The 7,745-nt window shown below is 35.2% G+C and overlaps 1 long non-coding RNA gene across 1 annotated transcript; it reads right to left on the minus strand.

The window, feature by feature from the left end:
• Nucleotides 1-1,128: 1,128 nt before the first annotated feature.
• LOC135216420 (uncharacterized) lies at nt 1,129-4,220 on the minus strand. The gene is made up of 4 exons (XR_010314882.1): nt 4,007-4,220; nt 1,953-2,093; nt 1,595-1,657; nt 1,129-1,284 (listed from the first exon to the last, which is right to left on the minus strand). It is a non-coding gene; the product is annotated as an uncharacterized LOC135216420 (long non-coding RNA).
• Between the last annotated feature and the right edge of the window lie 3,525 nt (nt 4,221-7,745).

Raw genomic sequence — 7,745 nt, forward strand, 5'->3', positions numbered from 1 at the left:
GAAGAGTGGGAAGGAGGCAACGATTTTTTCCGATGCTGACTTTACCAACAACAAGGTGGACAGAAAATCGTTCAGTGGACTGGTGGTGTGTATTGCCGGAGGACCCGTGGAGTGGAGATGAAAGAAGCAAACGGTGGTTGCTACGTCCACACAACAGGCGGAGTACATTGCTATCGCTACGCAAGAAGCACTGTTGCTATGTGGTATATTAAGAGAGATCAATGCAAGTGATCTTTGCATGGTGCCATGTATCCTTGCAGAGAAGGACATTGTCAATGATAATTCCAAGGGCGTGGATGTGAAGTATCACTTCATAAAGGATGTGGTAAAGAAGGGATTGGTTAAGTTGCAATATGTGGCATCTAATGACAATCTAGCCGATCTTCTAACCAAGGGTTTGACTGGGAGGAAGACACAGGAGTTGTGTGCAGAATTGGACTAGCATTCCTTAATAAAACAGTTAGAGCCATGCCAAAGTTCTTAGTTTGTCCTTCTGATCAATTCTTTTTTAACCCTGGACAGGTATCGCTATTTCGCTACCCGGTTAAAAGTAATGTGGGTCAACCTCGACCCGAGCGTCTAGAAAAATTTGCCAAAAATCAGTAACTTCATTTTTGCTGTACATTATAGTTTCTAAAATTAGTTTAAAGATAATACTATACTACTGAAGAGATAAATAATACCCATCTACAAATTTGATATTTATTACAAATATTAAAAAAAAATAAGTATATAACAAAAAAATAATTTACAAAAATATTATAAAAAAATACAAAATAACCTATATAAGAAAATAAATTGAGGGAATCCTTCCTAAAACTACAATTTACAAGTCTCCCACAGCCAGAAAAGGTGTCGGACCCCATAGAGGTCAAAATCTGAAAATAGAAAAAAAAAGGTAAATTTTTTTTGCCTCCAAAAACTGGCAAATTTTCACAAATTTTTTTTTGTACCTAAATGAATTAGAAGTGGCTGAATTTTTATACAGAATAAAGTCATATTATCCTAAAAAGTAATTATGTAAAAATATTTGGACAAAGATGATATTAGCTGTTATATCAGGGCCAAATCTAAAGTTCACTTTTACCTGCTATTTTCACATGAAAATTTTCTTATAAAAATGGCTGTAACTACTATAAGATATGGTATTTATGCATGAAAATCTACCAGAATATCACAAATTCTATAGAGAACAAGAATATATAGCGGTATGCAACTTACCTAATTGATATATACAGTAAATGGGCCCCCACCCACGACAAGTGCGACGGCCAAATTTGCTACCTGAAATGGAGGAATGGAATGTAATTTTCAATGTGGTTATCTAGGTTACCTAATTATGTGTCGATTTGCATAAGACTATTATGGTAGATTGCTGGACGTTTCAACATTATTTTGCAATCATCAAAAAAAAAATCTGACCCATAAAACTTACTCCAATGTAAAGGTCATTTGTTGACCTCCTTGTTTTACCATGAAAATTTCTTATAAAAATGGCTGTAACTACTATAAGATATGATATTTATGCATGAAAATCTACCAGAATATCACAAATTCTATAGAGAACAAGAATATATAGCGGTATGCAACTTACCTAATGGATATGTACAGTAAATAGGGCCCCACCCACGACAAGTGCGACGGCCAAATTTGCTACCTGAAATGGAGGAATGGAGTGAAATTTTCAATGTGTTACTTAGCTATAATTATGCATTGATTTGCATAAAACTATTGATGGTGGCTTGCTAGAGGTTTGAAAATTATTTTGCAGTTCTCAAAAAGAAATATTTCGAAAAGGGAATATTTTAGAATATTTGGAAATATCGACAAAAATGAAAAATAAACTATTGCAGTATTTTAGGTAAAAAAAATGGATGATATATATTTTGTAAAGATTAAAATTATAGCATTTATGCAAACAAGTTGTAAAAAAGTTTCATGATGTAACTTACCTACGTACGAGGCACACACTTCGGACACAAGACAGTTTGATGCTGTAGGCAGACGGGCCCGTTGCATCGCAAACATGCTGTGTTCGTTCTTGTGGTCGTCTCTAGATGGGCAACTTCGGCAGCGAACACGCTTGCGCAGCACTCGAAAAAAAAAAAAAATTAGAAATGAGCACTCGAAAAAAAAAAAAAAATTAGAAATGAGCACTCGAAAAAAAAAAAAGAAAAAAAAAAAAAGAAATGAGCACTCAAACGGGCACGTACGCGATACAACTCACCACCCTCCAACATATTCCAGTAATAAAACAAAACTATACTAGCATGAACCCTGTTCTCTTCGCAATGTTTACCATATAACTTTGCTTAAAAAAAAAACACACACACACACACACACACAGAAAGGGGCATTCGAAAGGAAATGGATCAAATGTCAATATATGGGATCCCAGCCACTTCCAAGGTCGGTCACGCAGGTGTTTACGCACAACAAAAGAGAGAGATAGAGAGAGATGTTTACGCACAACAAAAGAGAGAGAGAGAGAGGGGGGGGGGGGGGAGAGATGTTTACACACAACAAGAGAGAAGGAGAGAGAGAGAGAACTTTACTTACTACAGCTTTCAGAGATGAGATGGAATTATTTATATCGCAGAGATTGAGGAGAGAGAGAGAGAGAGATGAAGAGGAGAGAAGAGAGCCGCTTTACTTACTATAGCTTTCAAAGATGAGTCGATTCAGAGAGAGAGAGAGAGACGAGAAGAGAGAGAGAGGGAGGAGGAGAGAGAGAGAGAGAGCGCTTTACTTACTATAGCTTTCCAAAGATGAGATAGATTCATTTTCGGAGAGAGAGAGAGAGAGAGAGAGAGAGAGAGAGAGATGTGCGAAACACTAAAACAAAGGATGAGAGAGAGAGAGACCCACAAATATACGAAACATAAACATAAAGGATCAAAGAGGCATTAGAGAGAGAGAGAGAGAGCGAGCGAGAGAGAGACCCAGAAATATGCGAAACACTAAAACAAAGGATGAGAGAGAGAGAGAGAGTGAAAGAGAGACCCAGAAATATGTGAAACACTAAAACAAAGGGAGAGAGAGAGAGACCCACGAATATACGAAACACTAATCAAAAAGGATCAAAGAGGAATGAAAGAGAGAGAGAGAGAGGAGAGAGAGAGAGAGAGAGACGAGAGAGAGAGAAGAGAGAGAGAAGAGAGAGAGAGCCCCCCCAAAACATTAGAAATGAGCGATCGGAAAAGAAGGTAAACAGAATCTTCGCATACAATGGCCCAGAGTACGTACGCGATAAAACAACGCGCCAACCTCCAACATATTCCACTATAAACATTTATACTAGCATGAACAAAACTATACTGACATGAACAACACTACTAGCATGAACACTGTTCAATTTCAATATGCTATGTTTACCTAATAATTTTGCTTTTTTCATAAAAAAAAAGGGCATTCAAAGACGCATGGATTATTGGCAATGTGGCACCTCAGCCACTACCAAGGTCGCGCACACGTTTGCTACAAACAGCATACGAAGTAAAACGTCTCCCGTACATGATTGCGCACATAGTAAAACATTTCCCAATATAAAAAAAACTATACTATTAGCTATTATGCCACAGTCATACACGTATTGGCTACGTAATAACTTTGCTCTTCGCAAAAAAACACAGAAATTAGCACTTGAATGTCACGTGACCATAAGGGCATATGTAAGTCGTAGGTAAGTGGCAGGCATTCACAAAGGCATTCATTTTATAGAAACATCATCCTCCGACATATTCCAACAGTACATAACACGATTAGAATGAATAATACTCAATATCTGATGTTTATCTAAAAACTTTGCTTTATGCAAAAAATGCAAAAAGTGGCACTCAAAGCAAATTGGACAATATGGCGGTATGTAGCATCTCTGCCACTCGGTTTGTGGTGTGTAACTTAGATATAGGCCCCGCTAGACTTTCCAACACAACAAAGTCACGTGACTATACAGAGTGTTCATTGAGAAACTGTTATGTAATAACTTTGATTTTCGATCACTAACCTTTCTACTAAGATGTGGGTCGTCCTTGACCCTAGTGGTACCTCAGAAAATAGGGATGCACTGAAGAGAGGGGCTGGCACATCTGCTCACCATCAAACCTGACAGTATACTAGACGTCTGCAGGTCGATTACACCCGCATTGGACATGGGTGATAATTTATGGGAAAAAAACATGTTTTTTGAAACACTCCTTGGGTCGTGCAGGACCCACGACCACTGTCCAGGGTTAAATTGTAATCCTTTGCCAAATGTGATGATGACAGGTATAATTGCATTTATCCTTTATTTCTGCAGCTACTGTGTATATTCAGTTTTGCTGCTTGTTCAGCATACTTTTCTTGCAGCTGTGTTATTCTTTATCTGGAAGTGTTTTTTTTATTCATGTAATCATTGCAATTTTGCTGTTTTGTGTCGTTGGCTATCCAATTTTTGTCAGCGTCAGATCTTGTAAAATTCGCTGCATTACAATAAAATCAAGGGGAAGTATTAGCATATGTGATTTGTATTGTTCATATTGTGTTAGTACATTGCACTCACCGCTTGTATGTTGATTTTTCTTCAGTATTTAGTCTTTCTCGCTGGTGAGTGTGGCGCCACCTGTATGTAAACAATGTGACATGTTCGTTGTTCCCTCTTTCAGTCGGAGTAAAAATCTACCAACGACAACACAAGTGTATCAATCAGCCCCTTTCTGGAACTCTGTTCATAAGTGAAACTAATCTTAGAAAGTCTAGACCTTAGTAAGGTTAACACTATACACTCACTAAAAAACACACTTTACAATCACACTCATTAAACTCTCACACTTAACATACATTTACACTCAATAACACTAAAACACTCATTAGGCACTCACTATACACTAAATCAGGGGTGGCCAACCTATGGCGTATGCGCCAACAGTGGTGCACTATACCCCAGAGATAATAAAAGAAAAAGAAAACATGCCTGCTCATAAAAAAAGAAAAAATAATAATACTAAAAATAGATACTGATTTCTAGAAAAAAAAATTAAAAAAAGAATTCAAGTAACTTATAGCTAGAAGTGAGTTTTACTGAGATTTGTTCTAATCTAAAACATAGAAATAATTTTTATTCGATTTTATTGTTCCGTGTGCATCTATTAGTCATCTTCTTTAAACAATAATGGGTCATCATTATATACCGGTTTGTGTTGTGTGTGTATATGTATGGTGTGTATATAGATATATATATATATATATATATATATATATATATATATATATATATATGTATATATATATATATATATAACATATATATAATATATATATATATAAGTATATGTATGTGATATATATATATATATATATATATATATATATATATATATATATATATTATTATTATATATATATTATATACACACACACCGGTATATAATGATGACCCATTATTGTTTAAAGAAGATGACTAATATATGCACACGGAACAATGAAATCGAATAAAAAATTATTTCTATGTTTTAGATTACAACAAATCTCAGTAAAACTCACTTCTAGCTATAAGTTACTTGAATTCTTTTTTGTTAATTTTTTTTTCTAGAAATCAGTATCTATTATTAGTATTAATATTTTTTCTTTTTTTATGAGCAGGCTTGTTTTTTTTTTTTTATTATTTATCTCTGGGGTATAGTGAGCCACTGTTGGCGCATACGCCATTGGTTGGCCACCCCTGATTTACGTATAGTGAGTGCCTAATGAGTGTTTAGTGTTATTGAGTGTAAATGTATGTTAAGTGTGAGAGTTTAATGAGTGTGATTGTAAAGTAAGTGTGTGTTTAGTGAGTATTATATATATATATATATATATATATATATATATATATATATATATGTATATATATATATATATATCTATATATATATATATATATATATATATAGATATATATATAAATATAATTGAAATTAGCCAAATATGTCCAAATTACCATACTTAAAGGATTGAAAAGGGGTTAAAGTTTGTGTGGCGCATCTGAATTAGAAGTGAAGAAAATTGGTGCATGGGAAACAAAAGGTTGGCCACCCTCGCACTAAGTGCTCACTGAGCACTCATGAAACACTAAACACTCACTGTACCCCAAACACTCGGTAAACATTCACTAAAACTCACTTATTCCTAAACATTCCTTAAACACTAAACAATCACTAAGCACTCACTGAACCCTAAACACTACTAAACATTCGCAAAATATTCACTTAACCCTAAACATTCACTGAATATTCACCGAATACTTACACACTAAACATTTACTAAGCACTAACATTCAGTAAACACTAAATCCTAAGCACTAACATTCACAAAAATTCTCTAAACCCTAAACACTCCTTAAACTTTCACTGAATACTTTCACACTACTCATTTACTGATTACTCTATACTAAACTTCTCTAACCCTAAACACATACTAAAGTACTAAAGACTCACTAAACATCTACTGAACACTTACACAGTAAACATTCATTGAATACTTACACATTAAACATTTACTAAAGACTGAATGCATCAAACCTTAATCAATCCCTAAAATACTTACACACTAAACATTCATTAAGTCCTAAACACTCACTAAACTTTCACTGAATATTTACACACTAAACAATCACTAACGCTCACAAAACATTCACCAAGTCCTAAACACTCAGTAAACATTCACTGAATACTTATACACTCCCCTGTTCAATTTGCAGGTTACCAGACCTTTAAAAATGGGCACAAGGCTTTACAGGGCCGCACTGGTGGAAGACCACCGAACTATGTAATATTGGTAAAGAGATTGCAACTCTAGGTATATATATACCCTCTATGATATTGATGGAACCCGTATGTTTATGGCTCTCTGTAAGTGAACAGAGGTGCATCTTAAAATGCCGCTCCAAATGGAAAATTTTCTGAATGAGAAGCATTTCATTAGTCATACTTGTTCGTTAGTTCTGAAAAAACTTTATCACACTTTCGGTTACAATCAGGAAGGAAGCTGTGGCATTGGGGAGGAATAGGAAGGGCCCAGATGCATGGTGTCTCACTTGTTTCGCACAGGCATGCTTCTATGTACTCTTCCTCTTGTAATGTTAAGTTTTGTTGTTATTTCAAATGAAGAATACACGAACTCTGAATTTCTTCATTAGTTGTACAAAGCAGAATATGCCATTTGTTGTTCCATTTCATTTCATAATTTGCAGCTGCTCTCTCCTAATTACTACTTCTATTAGTCTGCCATCTATCATGCTTTCTAATATCTTCAAGGTTTGGAACATCAGGTATCCTTTATCCTTTATTGATCTAAAATCTTTTCCATCAGAATATAAAGGATTTCCACTCCTTCATCTCCTGATGCTTTCCATACTTCAACTGGGATCAAGTCCGGTCCCGTCGCCTTGCCAATCTTCATGGTAAAAGAGAAACCTATTACCATTTCCATGTTCACCTGTACATCCTCTCTTATTAGTCTTTCATTTGCTTCATTCAGCAGTTGTTCAAAATACTCATTTCATCTTTTCGAGATGTCTTCTTCCTTTCTAAGAACAATACCACTTTGCTCTTTGATATACTTGCTCTGTGTGATATCTTTGGTGCTTTTGTTTCTGGCCTTTGATAGTTTCAGTATTTTCTTCTCTTTAGCCTTTTCCTTATTCCCAGTTCAGTATTCTATTTATCATCATATCTTGTCATAGTTTGAACTGCCACCTTCTTTACCGCTTTGTTTTTCTCCCTAAG

This window comes from Macrobrachium nipponense, chromosome 6 (genome assembly GCF_015104395.2).
Source record: "Macrobrachium nipponense isolate FS-2020 chromosome 6, ASM1510439v2, whole genome shotgun sequence".
NCBI lineage: Eukaryota > Metazoa > Arthropoda > Malacostraca > Decapoda > Palaemonidae > Macrobrachium > Macrobrachium nipponense.